At 38.5% G+C, this 14,276-nt stretch overlaps 1 long non-coding RNA gene across 1 annotated transcript; it reads left to right on the top strand.

The window, feature by feature from the left end:
• Nucleotides 1-6,697: 6,697 nt before the first annotated feature.
• Nucleotides 6,698-9,408, top strand: LOC118239558. Its single transcript, XR_004772014.1, has 2 exons — nt 6,698-6,870; nt 9,080-9,408. It is a non-coding gene; the product is annotated as an uncharacterized LOC118239558 (long non-coding RNA).
• Nucleotides 9,409-14,276: the final 4,868 nt, after the last annotated feature.

Below are 14,276 nucleotides of genomic sequence, written 5' to 3'. Positions count from 1 at the left end.
AGGGAGAGGGAACTGGGGAACTGGGGAACTGGGATTGTCATGCAAAACAATCTTGTTTCTAATTCAAATAAAAAAATCTGCAAAACGAACAAACAAACAAAAAACAAACAAAAAAAGAGCTAGTCATGGACTAGTTGTATGGGCAGAGAGCATAAGCTTACACAATGCTTGCCTATGGTACCAGACTGAAACAACTGCACCAGTGAACTCTACATCTGGAGCAAAGTAGAACAGCATTTCTTTTTACCTTGAATAGTATCTACAAACAACAGCATCAGTGAAATACCACAGGAAACCTCTTCTGATTTTGATGACAGAGGTGGTTTTATCAAAACTAACATAACTTAAAACATTGAACACAATAACAAATACATGTCCTGTTTTGCCATTTTGATATTTAAAAACCATAACCAAAACCATAAATATTCTAAAATCTCAGTAGATATAAGAATTTTAGTTCATCCATGTTAGAAATTATGTCAATGTATTATCTTTTCTCTGTTCTTTATTGCTTTTCTTACCTCTATCCAAATATATCTCTTCTGCCTCTCTCCTGATGACTTCCTTCTAGTGTTTTCCTTATCTCATATCTTTGTTTTTCCCTTACAACTTATATATCCCAGCAAAATCTCTCAAGCAGTATAAAAATTAATGTGGTTATAATCCATGTTTTCAAGTGAATGATTACAATGAATATAAATAAAAACAACACTTTTTCCATATCCCTTACCTGATTAAATGTTTTGTTTTACAGGTGAAAAACTAATTATACCCGAGAACTCAGATACATTCATGTTCAAACAACACTGTGTAAGCAAATAAGGTATTTCAGTCAGTTCTTTTACAAAAGAAAGGACCAATTTCAAACAGTAATCATATAAGAAGTCTTAAAATAATCACAAATTTAAACTTTTTATATGAAAAACAGGCAGTCATCTCTATTTTCAATCCTCAGGGCCCATGAACACTTTTTAACAGTTTTTTTTTTTTTAAATATCAGGAAGCTGAAGGCAGAAATGGGCACAGGGATTATCATCTTTGATCACCAACCCATCGTAATAAGAAAGGCATGCCAACTAATAATAACTGGGCTGTTTCATCCTTTTTCTTTGACCTTAAGGAGTCCCTCATTCAACACTGTGCCTTTCTAAATTTTATATCGTTTCACCTCAAGATATTAACAAAATCCTCTTAATCTGACCTTAAGCCATATTTAAAGCTTTGTTTAGCTATGACGCACACCAAACTCATGAACACATCTCCCAACATTAAGATTAAAAGAATTTGAGTTAATTTAGCTTCTAGGATACAATCATTTTTCTTAATCATTAACCTAAACCACAGTCTATATGGCTTCTCAAGAGAAACTAGCTGTGTGACATTTCCTTGTTCTTTTTTTGATGCCCCTGTTTTATCAAGGGTAGGGGCAGCACCATATCTTATTTTACCTATGTTAATTTTCCCATTAAGATAACCTCTATCGGGCTGGAGAGATGGCTCAGCAGTTAAGAGAACTGACTGCTCTTCCAGAGGTTCTGAGTTCAATTCCTGTCAACCACATGGTGGCTCCCAACCACCTTGAATGAGATCTGGTACCCTCTGCTGGCATTCAGGCAGAAGACTGTATACATTATAAATAAATAAAATCTTAAAAAAAAGATAACCTCTATTATAATCCCTTATATTTATTGAAGACCCTCAATCATTAAAATCCTATTTAAACCAACACTATTATTGTTTAAAATCATTACTTCAGTTAAAGTTTACAGCTTAGGAGGAAATCATCTTCATAATAATCCACAGGTAAAAATGCCCCGTAGAATAGGACATTTCCATGAGATAATCACGCTATAGTAAAGGCAGTGGGGATCGTTCCACATCATTCACACCGTGCCAGATATCAGGAGGAAATGGCAGCAGCAAACATGTAATGGCACAGCAGTAACAAGAGACATTCTGGGGCAAAGGCCTTCAAGGCCTTGCTTATCCAAGATTCACCCGTCATTGCCTTGCATACTGGTGGGCTGATTCCCTTAAGTCATTTACCACTCTGCTGCTCTTCTGACATGACCATAGGCACAAATACCACTAAAGAAAAAGAAGTCAATGGTACTTAAAGATAGTCTGCTATACTCATAGATTGGTGCCTAGTTCAAGTGTCATCAGAGAGGCTTCCCGCAACAAGTGGTGGGAACAGATGCAGAGACTCAGAGCCAAGCTTGGGGAATCCTGCAAAAGTGAAGGAGTAGGATGGGCCAAGAACATCACAGGAAAACCCACAGAATTGACTCACTTGAGCGCTTAGGGGCTCACAGAGACTAAACTGACAACCAAAGATTCTACATGGGACTGAACTAGACCGTCTGCAAATATGCTGTGGTTGTTAGTATTCAGGCATCTGTACTGGCCTGCCCTTGGGGTTCTGACATCCTCAGCTGCAGACACTAAGAGCACCTCCTGTGCACATTCACCATGTCCCTTTTAAAAGGGCCTTGCCCACCTTCCATTTTTCTTTCTCTTTTTCTCTCTCTATCACTCTCTTCTTTTCTGTGTCTCTCTCTTTCTCTTCCACAACTCTTGTCCTCGGGGACTGGTCTCTGCCCCTCTCTCTGTGCCTCTTCAGCCCCTTCTCTCTCCTCTTCCAATAAACCTCCTACGTGAGTACTGTGGGATGACATGACTTCTCTTCTAGGTGTTTTTAAATAGCAACAGCGGTTGTTGTCTTAGGATTTTTTTTTCTGTGAAGAGATGCCATGACTATGGCAATCTTATAAATGAAAATATTCAATTAAGGTGGCTCACTTACAGTTTCAGAGGTTCAGTCCGTTATCATTATCGTCATGGCAGGGAGCATGGTGGTGTGCATTCTGACATGGTGCTTTAGGAGTAGCTGAGAGTCCTACATCTTGCAGACAACAGAAAGTTGGCTGAGACACTAGGTGGCATCCTGAGCATAGGACACCTCAAGAAACACCCCCACAGTGACACACTTACTCCAACAAGGCCAAAATTATTACAAAGCCACACCTCCTAATAGTGCTACTCCCTATGAGGTTGTGGAGGCCAATTCAAACTACCGCAGGGTTAGGGTTAGGAAGGGCTTAGTCTTACTGCAACTTAATACGCCATGCTTTGACATCTACAGGAGCTCTGCCCTTTTATGAATAAAAATGGAGGAGGACTAGATGGAAGGCAGGTGGGAGGAGGGACTGGGAGGAAAGGAGAGTGGGAAAACTGTCTAATAATACCATTTTATTAGATGTTTAGGTATCTGTAAAATAATATTTGAATCATATAGTAAATGCTATAATCTTGAAATTTAGATCAATTTAATGAATTGCTAAAATAAATTCAAATTTGACTAATGTAACTGATATTACATATTATAGTTCATATGAGAATATTTTGAGTTCTTTTTCAATTACTATTCATTGAATATGTACTTATAGGTCATATATGTAGAAACATGAGTGAATGAATCAAGGTCTTTTCTTTCAGTGTGGTTTTACTACATAGAAATTAAGAAATCTCAAAGACATTGTGGATGAAATCATTTAAGATATATTCCAGGTACAACTGTACAATGATTCTGCAGAGATATTGATCCTGAGAGACATTGATAGATGATGCATAAATGATGATAGACAATTGATGATAGATAAATGATAGGTAGATATTCATAGATGATGATAGGTAGGTGGTATATATGATTATAAATATATTTATGGTAGATAAATGATAGAAGATGGATACTGAAAGATGATAAAGATATGAATAAAAGATGATAGATTGATTATATATTTTATGAAAACACAAATGAATGACAATGAGATAGATAACATATAGATAGATGGTAGATCTCCATAACCATGGACCAATAATTTCACTTCCAAAATTCTGTTTATACAAGAAGCATCTTAAAACATTATGCAGAATATCTGATTGTAACACTTACTATATTTTATAAAATGTTGATGGTTTATCATTCTTCAAGAAAATAATTGTAGAAAAGTAGTATTTATTGCCCTACGGGGTTTATTACTCAGCAGATTTAAAGAGACCAATAACATGAGGCAGAATTGGATGTAATGCTTGTCATTACCTTAGTGGTGGTCATACAAAACAATGAACTTGAGTGCTGGATGACAGAGTCCAGACAAAATACATGCACACATTTAATCAAACAAATTCAAGGAGATGACCAATATTCCCAAGAAATCTTGAATAATTATGATAGCTCAGAGTCTATGGAGTAAAAGAAGGAGCTAAGAAAATTTAAATGGAAAAGAGAAATTATTTAATAAAAATTTAATATTTTCTCTAAACCATGAGAAATTGATATTCAAACACAAGAAGCATTTAGGACACCAACTACACAAAATCAAAGATAAACTTTACAAACCACACCATACTCAAAGTGTCAACTATATAAAGTGAGAAATCATTATTTAATTCTGTAGGAGAAAAACTGATAGCCATACACAAAGGCAGGAATCACAGAATAAATTCATATCTTTCACTAACAATCCAAAAAGCCAGACAAAAAATTGAATTGCATATATCAAGTTCCTAAAAGTAAATGACAACAAACTTAAAGTGTTATAGTAGGTAAAGTTATCCTGAAAAGTTGTTGGAGAAGACAGGAATATTTAAGACAGAGCATATGTACACAAGAGAATCATACTCTGATGATGAGAATAATGAAGGTATGTTTGGTCAGAGTTCTTCTTGGGACCAGCAGCCCCAAAATAATGACAGGGAGACTCTTCCTTAATTATGGAAGCTTGGCCTTTAGCTTAGGCTTGTTCCCAACTAGCTCTTATAACTTAATTAATCTGTTTCCACTAATCTATGTTTCCATGGGGCTTTTTACCTCTTCTATTCTGTATGTCCAATTCTCTCCATGTCTCCCTGGCATCTTTCATGCACCTGGATTTTTCCTGAGTTTCTGTCTCTGCCAGGAAGTCCCACCAGTCCTCTTCCTGCCTAGCCATTGGCCATTTAGCTTTTATTAAACCAAGCAGAAGGTTCCTTGGCAAACACAGATCTTCACAGTATACAAAAAGATTGTCTCACAACAGTTATGAAATCGTAAGAAACTGAACAGAGTTTAATGTATTATATCAAGCGAAGGAGTGATATCTTAGGAGTTAAGAAGACAAAATAATATGTTCTTTCAAGTGTAGATCCTCATTTCAATGTATGTGTGTATATAGACAAGGTGCACAGACTTTGAAACTAGAGAAGAGACTAGAAGGAGAATAAAAAGTATTAAGAGAGGGAGGTGATGGAAGTTAGAAGGAACTTGGGGCCTGAATTATGGAAAAGAGGCTACTGGGATAGGGAGTAGGGAAGCAAGGCAGGGACGATGGAGAAGAAGCAGGGGTGAAAAACAGCAAAGCAAGATTTTTATTGAAAAATCCTATAATGAAACCTAATTTTTACAAGCTAATGATTTTTCTAACTCATACATAATGGACAATTCTAATGATCTTTTAAATGTGAAACTAACCCTTTTTGTTAAGGGCCTTTAATTTACATTTCCAAATAGACAGGGTGGTATACACAGTTGAGAAATTTCATGACTTCATCAGAACCTTCTTTTAACTTGTACTGTCCCAAGACCCCTTAACAGCCAACTCCTCTTGAATCCCCTAAGAGGAAGCAGTGGGCAATAATCAGATCTCCATTACTCTCACTCATATGGTCCACTATGAATCATGGCAGTGTATTTATAACCTATAATCTCATTCTTTTTTGAATAAAGTTACTCTACCCTTTTGCAAATACACGAGAGTTGTTATTTACATCCTTTGAATAAAAGGCCCAGCACCTGACACAGGCTGCACTCTGATCACAAGCAGCACGGTTAGTAACTGATACATGTGTAATACTTCCCATGTCCCAAGGGGATGTACCCTCAGAAGAGTTGGGCCATTGTCCCACCATGAATGGCAGGCAGCAGTGACATCAGGCCCCTAGCAGACCAAAATCCTGATTAGCTTATATCCAAGCCTTCACCCATGCAAGGGGTTGCTTTCATTTGTTCAGCAGGGTCACCTCTAGCATACTGAAATCAGTTATCTTCTGAAACTCTTCTATATGCAAAGCAGATTATAAACCAAAGACTTTTTTGTTTTCCATCTCAGGCACTGGCTCATCACTCACTTTTCTTCTTTTCAGGAGGAGGGGCAGGCTTGTAAATTATATAATATCATATTAGCTATTTTAAAGATTCCTTTATTTTTACATTATGTATATAAGTGCTTGCCTGCATTTGTATATGTCCCACACTGATGGGAAATGTACTGTGTATGTTTATCTTATTGATTGTTAAATAAAATACTGTTTGGCCAATGAGACAACAAGTAGACAGGACTAGGAGTCAAAGAGGATTCTGGGAAATGTAGTAGAGAAGTGCTGATCCAGGAAGGAAGTGACATAGCAAGGAGACTCATATTTAAGTGAAGGAGAACCAGGAAGGGCCCTTTTTCCTGTTTGCCTGCTCCAGCGGCAAGATGTGATCCACCAACAAGGAGGATAAGGTGTCCAATAAGATAAGTCTTATAAAATATATAGATGTATGATAATTGAGACTGAGCTAACAGATGAGAATCCTAGTCATTGGCCAAGCAGTATTGAACCTAATACAAGTTTCTGTGTATTCATTTGAGCCTAACTCGGTCAGGCGGCTGGCATAAAGCACACACATGGCGGTGGGGCTCAGACAGCTTTTGGCAGAAATATTTATTGTAACACCACACCTGTGTTTCTGGTGCCTGAGGAGACCTTGTATCTTCTGGAATTGGAAGGAAAGATGAGTGTGAGCTACCATGTGAGTGATACATACTCATGCCCTGTGCAACAGCAGTAAGTACTATTCTATTAGTAACATGTGCTATTCTATTAGTAACATTTTAATATTAATATATTTGGATGCCAAAGTTATCTATCAGGTTTGGAGATGGAAGTCACCAAATTTCCATCGCATCATTTTAAATACATATTGATAATGCCTTTTCCCTTGATTGCTAAATGTATCAAGGGAAGTAAGTGACAAATAATTAACTCTAGTTTAACTGATGCCAACACTGTGCTATGTAATTGTATGAGCACTATTTAGGTTTCTAAAGAGTTTCACATAAAGAAGCAATTAACTGACAACAGTGACATGGGATGTTCAGGATCCTGTGTTCTGGTGCTAGTATTGGTGGTGTATGGGCCAGATGACCAGAACACCTCTCTTCTGGATTCAGGATGCCCAGAGTCCCAGGCTTCTTCCTCATGAAACACTTGGCCTAAGCTAGTCAAACCCTGCCATTACTTTCTTAATGCAAAAAGAAAAAAAGTGAAACTTTCCTTCGGCCAGCTTCTATATTCAGTAAAACCTTCATAAATAATTCAAGAGCAGAGTGTTGAATTAAATTACATTTCAAGGTCATTTATAATGGACTACAATAAGATGAATATGATTTTTTGATGGTGGATTTTTGTGCTAAATAAATTTTACATGGTAAGCACCATATATAAGTAGTAGCTTTGTTTAAAGATAGGACCAAATCTCTACCGCATTTGCCTCTAACGAATCTTGCAAAGCTCCTGGAGTCCCTGTTGTAGGACCTGCTGCTACTCTGTATTGCACATGTGCATTTCTAGAGGTCAACTTCAACATGTTCTCATTTGATCTACTTCAGTGTCCATCATTAGATTCAAAGTGCCATTCCCTTGTTGGTACAGTTCTTGCAGAATTAGAGGTATAGAAACTTTTGATGCCTCTTCACCAAGAGGAGAGTTGGGGTTTAAATTCTGCTCTTCAGTTTGTAAAGGCCAATGGCTATTCTTCTGCACTAACTACTTTCTTGTTTTATATTATGGTGCCCTCTTCCCATTGCCTCTCTGGTGTTTTCTCAGCAATGGTGACTTACTGTAATGCGTTTGACAAAGCTTTTTATATTGAAAATTATGTATTGTCCCCTAGCCCCTTATTGAAGGACATTTTATCACACTGTGAACCATGAGACTGCATTTTTTTTTTACAGGAAAACCTGTTTTTAGTTATGATTTGGCTCAGCCCTAGAACATACCCTTAATCCTAAAGCTTTCTGCTTGAGTATTGTAAGCAGGGTTAACTAAAGTCAGCCATGGGTTAGGGGGTGGAGCAAGCAACCAGTTGACAAAAAGAAACCATGGAGACTAAGAGAGAGTCAGGAGAATGGATAGAGACACACAGTAAGTACAAGGGAGGGACATTCAATTCGAATACTGTTTGAGATGGCATAGGGGAAAGTCTCTTTCTGGGACATCTGTGGAGGAGGAAGGTCAGCTGTGTGCATTCTCTGTCCCTCTGTGCTAGCAGCTTTTCACCCCAGCATGTGGTTCCCAGGTCTTTATTGGTAAAATCCAATGTCTGGTGTTAAGATCAAAGCAAAAGTCTCTTATCACATGCAGCAGGTGGGAGAGCTGACCCTGCTCCTCAACAACTATTGCGCTTGGAGAGCAGGGTCCACAGCTTGCCAGGGCAGCACAGTAGAGCTGACCCTGTTGATGGAGATGAGGGTGAGCTGGCCCAAGGACGTGAGGAGAGGAGACCTGGCGCTACCCCTCATCTACCATATGGTTCCATGGTCAAGGAAGGAATGTTTTCCACTTGCTTCTCACCCCTTGCCATCTTTATCATGCATGAGAGCTGGTGCTGAAGTCATGAGAGTGGGAGAACTGGTTTTGACCCTCACCAGCCAGGATGTGCATCATTCCTGGGCAGCACAGTAGAGCTGACCCTGCTGGTGGGGTCATGGGTGAGCTGGCCCTGAGGGTATGAGAGTGGAAAAAGTGACCCTACTCCTCCTTATTTGCCAGAAGGTGGCATTGATGAAGAAAAGATTCCCTCCCTTCCAGTGTCCCTGGCCACCTTTGGTAGAGAGCTGGATCTTCCCCTTATCAGACGCAGCACACAGGAAAGTGGTCCTTGCACCCTGTCTGGGCCATATAGTACAGACTGTGGTGGTGTAGATGGGGGTGAGGCACCCCAAGGGTGTGAAAACAAGAGGACTGGCCTTACCCCTTGCTGCTTTCTGCATAGGGTGAGACAGCTGGGGCAGTGTTGGACAGCTCACCCTGGTGATGAGGATGAGGGAGAAGAGGTGGGATGACCAACACCGCCACCATCCAGGCCCAGAACCAGGGCTTTTAGTTGGCCTACCCCAACATTTACACCATCCATGATCATCTGGAGCATGTGAAGGAGACAGAACTGCAGACACAAAGCTGCAGGATCTCCATGACGCAGCAACAGCAGGATATCCAAGAGGAGTCCAAGTGAGTGCCCAGTATCAACAGTATAGAAGAAACCAGAGGCCACAAACCACAGCAATGACTCGTTGTAAATAAAGATGTATGCCATAAAATGTACACTGTGTGACTCACTGTGTCACAGTATGGCTTCTATGATGACATTTCCTTTCTTTCTTTATTTCTTTCTTTCTTTCTTTCTTTCTTTCTTTCTTTCTTTCTTTCATTTTTTCTGTCCTCCCTCCCTCCCTCCCTCCCTCCCTCCTTTCTTTCTTTCTTTCTTTCTTTCTTTCTTTCTTTCTTTCTTTCTTTCTTTCTTTCTTTTTTCCTTTCTCTCTTTTAAATTTTGTTTTGTTTTGGTGTTTTGGGGGAATTGGGGATAGGGGCATAGGGCAGATGTGACGGGATAGGGAGATGAATGGGATGGGATGGGATAGTGTGAAATCCACAAAGAATCAATACAAAGTTTAAAAGAAACAAAAAGAAAAGAATGCAATAATGCTTTGTAGGTGTATTTTAATTGCCATTAATTATAGTATGAATCTTGTTCTGTTGCTAAAATACTCTCACAAAACCATCTTTTACACATATCCATTATTAATACTTCTGATATTATGGCTATTAGGTACCCTCTCAAATTCATTCCTGTTGCAGCAGACATCTATGTTATCCATACCCCCAATATATACATCACAGAAGCAAATATCTTTATACATCTCCTTCAGTACACCCCTGTATGAAGTTCTTTGGGGCATGTGTTTCTTACAAGTGTTATTACATTAGTCATTAATTATGTTACTCTAGAGAGACTTCCAAAACTTATAGCTCCACATCACATTTTATAAAATAATTCCTATCTAGTGTATTGTTGTTCTTCTGTATTATGAGTTTTAAATTGATTCTGACTGTTTTAGTTTCATTTACTTTGTCACTAATGGAGTTAAGAATCTCTAAACATATAGTACCTTTCTCTCATATATGGATTTACTTTCTTCAGTTCAGCTTTGTGGCAAGTGGCTCAAATACTACTAGAATTTGACCTGAAGTCAAATCATGTACGATTCAGAGTAGCATGGTGAGATTAGCAGTGTTGTTCCTTAGGTGAACTACCCCTTGGTCAAACACGTCTATGCAGTTTATGCTCCCTGCCTGTTACAATTTCTCCATTATTAACATTGGACTGTCCTAGTCTCATAGTGCTTTTGTTTAAGAAAATTATATTGTATTTAATGAGAAAGGTAGAAAAGTGTTTCTTTTCATTGAAAGATGAGGATCATTGAGTTGGCAAAGACAACTCTGTATGCTGAATTTACAAATATCGAGGGTACAAAAACGTCTTTCCCCAGTTATCATCCTATATAGATTTACAAGGATACACTGCTCCGATGCTGAAGTGATTCCCTGGTTAAGAATGCTCCAGGCTTTCAGGGAAGAAACAGTTAACCTCAAGGTAGGAGCTGGGCTTCACCTCATTGGAAGTGCTGTGGCTGCATACTATAAGAGAATTGTTTTTTATGAATGTTATTTGAAACAACACTTAGATTTTTTTCTACAGGGATAAAATAGTAGCTGAATGCTTGATTTTCTGGGGTAATGCATTTTGCTGTTTAGGTAAAGAATGACACATGTATTTCCCAGAGATTTTTACAGCATAGTTTGGCTTAGTTGAAAATAAATAAAGATTAAAATGATTTTTATTTTCCAATTGTTTTTCCCCACATAATACTAACAAAGAATAAATGGCAAATTGCTGCAAATCTGTAATTTGTGAAACATTCAATTATGATTACTTTGTCTTTAAAACTTGCCACATAGGACAAGAAACAGGAAGGGGAAGGACCAGGTACATCACAGGACAAGGGATCTCGAAAGTAAAGGACAAAAAGGCATCTTCCTTATTACAACTTGCAAGTCATTGGTGCATGCCACAGAAGTGACTGTGACATTTATAAATTGAAATGAAGGGGGAATTAAAAGGAAAAAGTCTGGAGAAGTTTGCTGCATTTTAGGGATATATAGAGAGTGGGAGGGAAGGCTTCAGCTACGGAGAAGATCTAAAGTCAAATGGGTCCATTTATTGTTAGAAATGATGCAGGCAGAAGTTACCAACATGTGCATCTATTTAGAAATGGACCAAAAACCATGGAGAGTTGTTTGGGCCTGTGGGGAGAAGCCTGTGATCTCAACGACTTTGGTTGAAGCAAAAGGATCATAAATTTCAAAATGCCTCTGGCTAAAAAATGAACTCAAGATATCCTGGGCAACTTAGAGAGAGCTTATTTGAAAATCAAATGAAGACACATGGACTAGGGATAGAGAGGGCTTACCCAGTCCTCATATACAAGGAGTTCAATCCTCAGTATCAATGACAGCAAGGTCAGCAAAAAAGAAAAGAAGAAAGAAAGGAAGGAAGGAAGGAAGGAAGGAAGGAAGGAAGGAAGGAAAAAGAAAGAGAAAAGGCAGAAATGAGTTAACAGAGGACTCCCTGTGATATCTGTGCATTATGCAAAGCTTTTTATGTTAAAGAATTTGAATTTTATATGACATTTATACCTATTATAAGATAATGGTTAGACCATTCACAATAAGTCAGATATTCATATTTTGGGAAAGATGGTATATTATTCTAAGTATAAATTAAAAAATGTTAAGTAAGAGTAAAGTGTATGTGCACAAAGAGAGGGCTGGCATAGAATAAAGGATAAAAATACTAAGTCAGGTTTTCATGGAGAATGCAGAGCACAGGACTAGTTACAAAACGTGATAAAGATGGTGCCCGGGAGAGTTTGCTGACAGCTGGGACCAGAAGCTCTGGATCAGGAGATCCAGATGATGACAAACCCTTCCATGCACAAAGAACTCACATTCAGGAGAATCCCAGACTATGGGTGTTTAAGCTAGAATTGAAATTCGGCTCTGTTCTTTCCCCATAAGCCTCACGTTTTTGCTCACATTCACGAAGTTGAAAGGCGCCACACTTGACAGGCATGGGTGGCTCAGTGCCTTGCACACACTGCTCCATCCACAGCAACACCACACTAAAAAATAGTCTGCTGTGGGAGGAGGAGGAACAGGTGACAGCCTGCTTGGGCAAGTGAAGTAGTTCTGCCAAATGTCACGGGAAACACTCCATATGCAGGAACAATCCTCAAATTTACAACATTCTGCACTTTCCCTTTTCTGACCACTGTTACCTGCACTCAGTCAGATCTTAAAATTCAATTTTCATTCCATTAGTAACACACAAAACCTGATATACTCTTTCCAGAGACCCCACTTTCAATATTTTAGCATACACATGCCACAGCTAAAGACAATGATGCATATTTGGTTAGAAATACAGGATCTTCATAGACAAGCTGTCTCTCCTGAATGTATCTCTCTTATTAGGGTATACTCTTGCTTAGATGCTATATGCTTCTTGATGAGGTAATTTTCTAGAATTTGCTTAACCAATTCTGGTTTAATGACATTTCACTTAATTTTTGGCTTGAGTGATTTTTTTTCCTCAAAAGAGAATATTAAAAATTAAATACTGGGAGGTAAGAGTACCCTCTGCTCCTGCCTGACTCCCACCCAACTCCCACCATCACCCCTTGGATATCTCTGGGCCTGCACCTGGCATAGAATGGACCTGCCCAGACCGGGAGGATCTCCCTGAGTCTGGAAACACCTCACTCTTCCTTCCCCTTCCACTGCCCCAACCTCTGCTGAGCTCTGCTGAGAGAGGAGAATACCAGGAGAGGCAAGACCATCCAGAGCTGCAGACATTGAAGTCTTAGCTTACATATAACACCTGCTGACAAAAGGAGATAGAGAGACTCCACCTGCACCCACTTGAAGAAGACATGGGAAGAAGACAGAATAAGAACACACCCAACAACAGAAAAACCAATTTGATACCACAAGAATCTAGGGATGCCACACTAGCAAGATCTGAAAAGCACAACACAGAAGAGCAGAACCTTAAAAACTACTTCATGAAGATTATAGAGTCCCTTAAAGAGGAAATGAGAAATTCTCTTAAAGAAATAGGAGAAAAAACAAACAAAAATTGAAGAAATAAATAATTCTTTTAAAGAATCTAAACAAAGCCAAGAAAAAAAAAACAACAAAACAAGTGAAGCAAACTATTGAAACAGTTCAAGGCATGAAGGCTGAAATGGAAACAATAAAGAAAACACAGAATGAGGGTTTGCTTGAAATAGAAAGGCTGAGTAAACAATCAGGAACCTCTGATGTAAGTATAACTAATAGAATACAAGAGATGGAAGAGTTATTAAAGAATCACTAGATATACAGTCATTGTCCAAAGAAAATCTCAAGTCCAACAAATCCCTAATACAAAATATCCAGGAAATATGGAACACTGTGAAAAAGCCGGACCTAAGAAAAATAGGTAGAAGGTGAAGAAATATAGCTCAAAGGTACAGAAAACATATTCAACAAAATCATAGAAGAAAACTTCCCCAACCTACAGAAGGATATGCCTATGAAAGAACAAGAAGCCTACAGAACAACAAATAGACTGGACAACAAAAAGAAGTTCCTTAGACAAATAATAATCAAAACACCAAACTTACAAAATAAAGAGAAAATATTAAGAGCAGCAAAGGAAAAAGGCCAAGCAACATATAAAGGCCGATCTACCAGAATTATACCAGACTTCTCAATGGAAACTTTGAAAGCCAGAAGGTCCTGGAAAGATGTCCTACAAACACTAAGGGAACATGAATGGCAGCCCAGACTACTGTACCCAGCAAAGCTTTCAATCACTATAGGTGGAGAAAACAAGATATTCCATGTCAAAACCAGATTTAAATAATACATATCCACAAATCCAGCCCTACAGAAAGTTCTGGAAGGAAAACTCCAACCCAACAAAGATAACTACATTCACTAAAACATAGGCAATAGAAAATCCAACTTTACCAAAAAGAAAAAAGAAAAAGGAGGGCAAAATCCACACACAATGACATCACCAACAA

Source organism: Cricetulus griseus, assembly GCF_003668045.3.
Source record: "Cricetulus griseus strain 17A/GY chromosome 1 unlocalized genomic scaffold, alternate assembly CriGri-PICRH-1.0 chr1_0, whole genome shotgun sequence".
NCBI classification, from domain to species: Eukaryota; Metazoa; Chordata; class Mammalia; order Rodentia; family Cricetidae; genus Cricetulus; species Cricetulus griseus.
The sequence above is the reverse complement of the archived record's forward strand: the minus strand, read 5'-3'. Positions and strand labels throughout refer to the sequence as shown.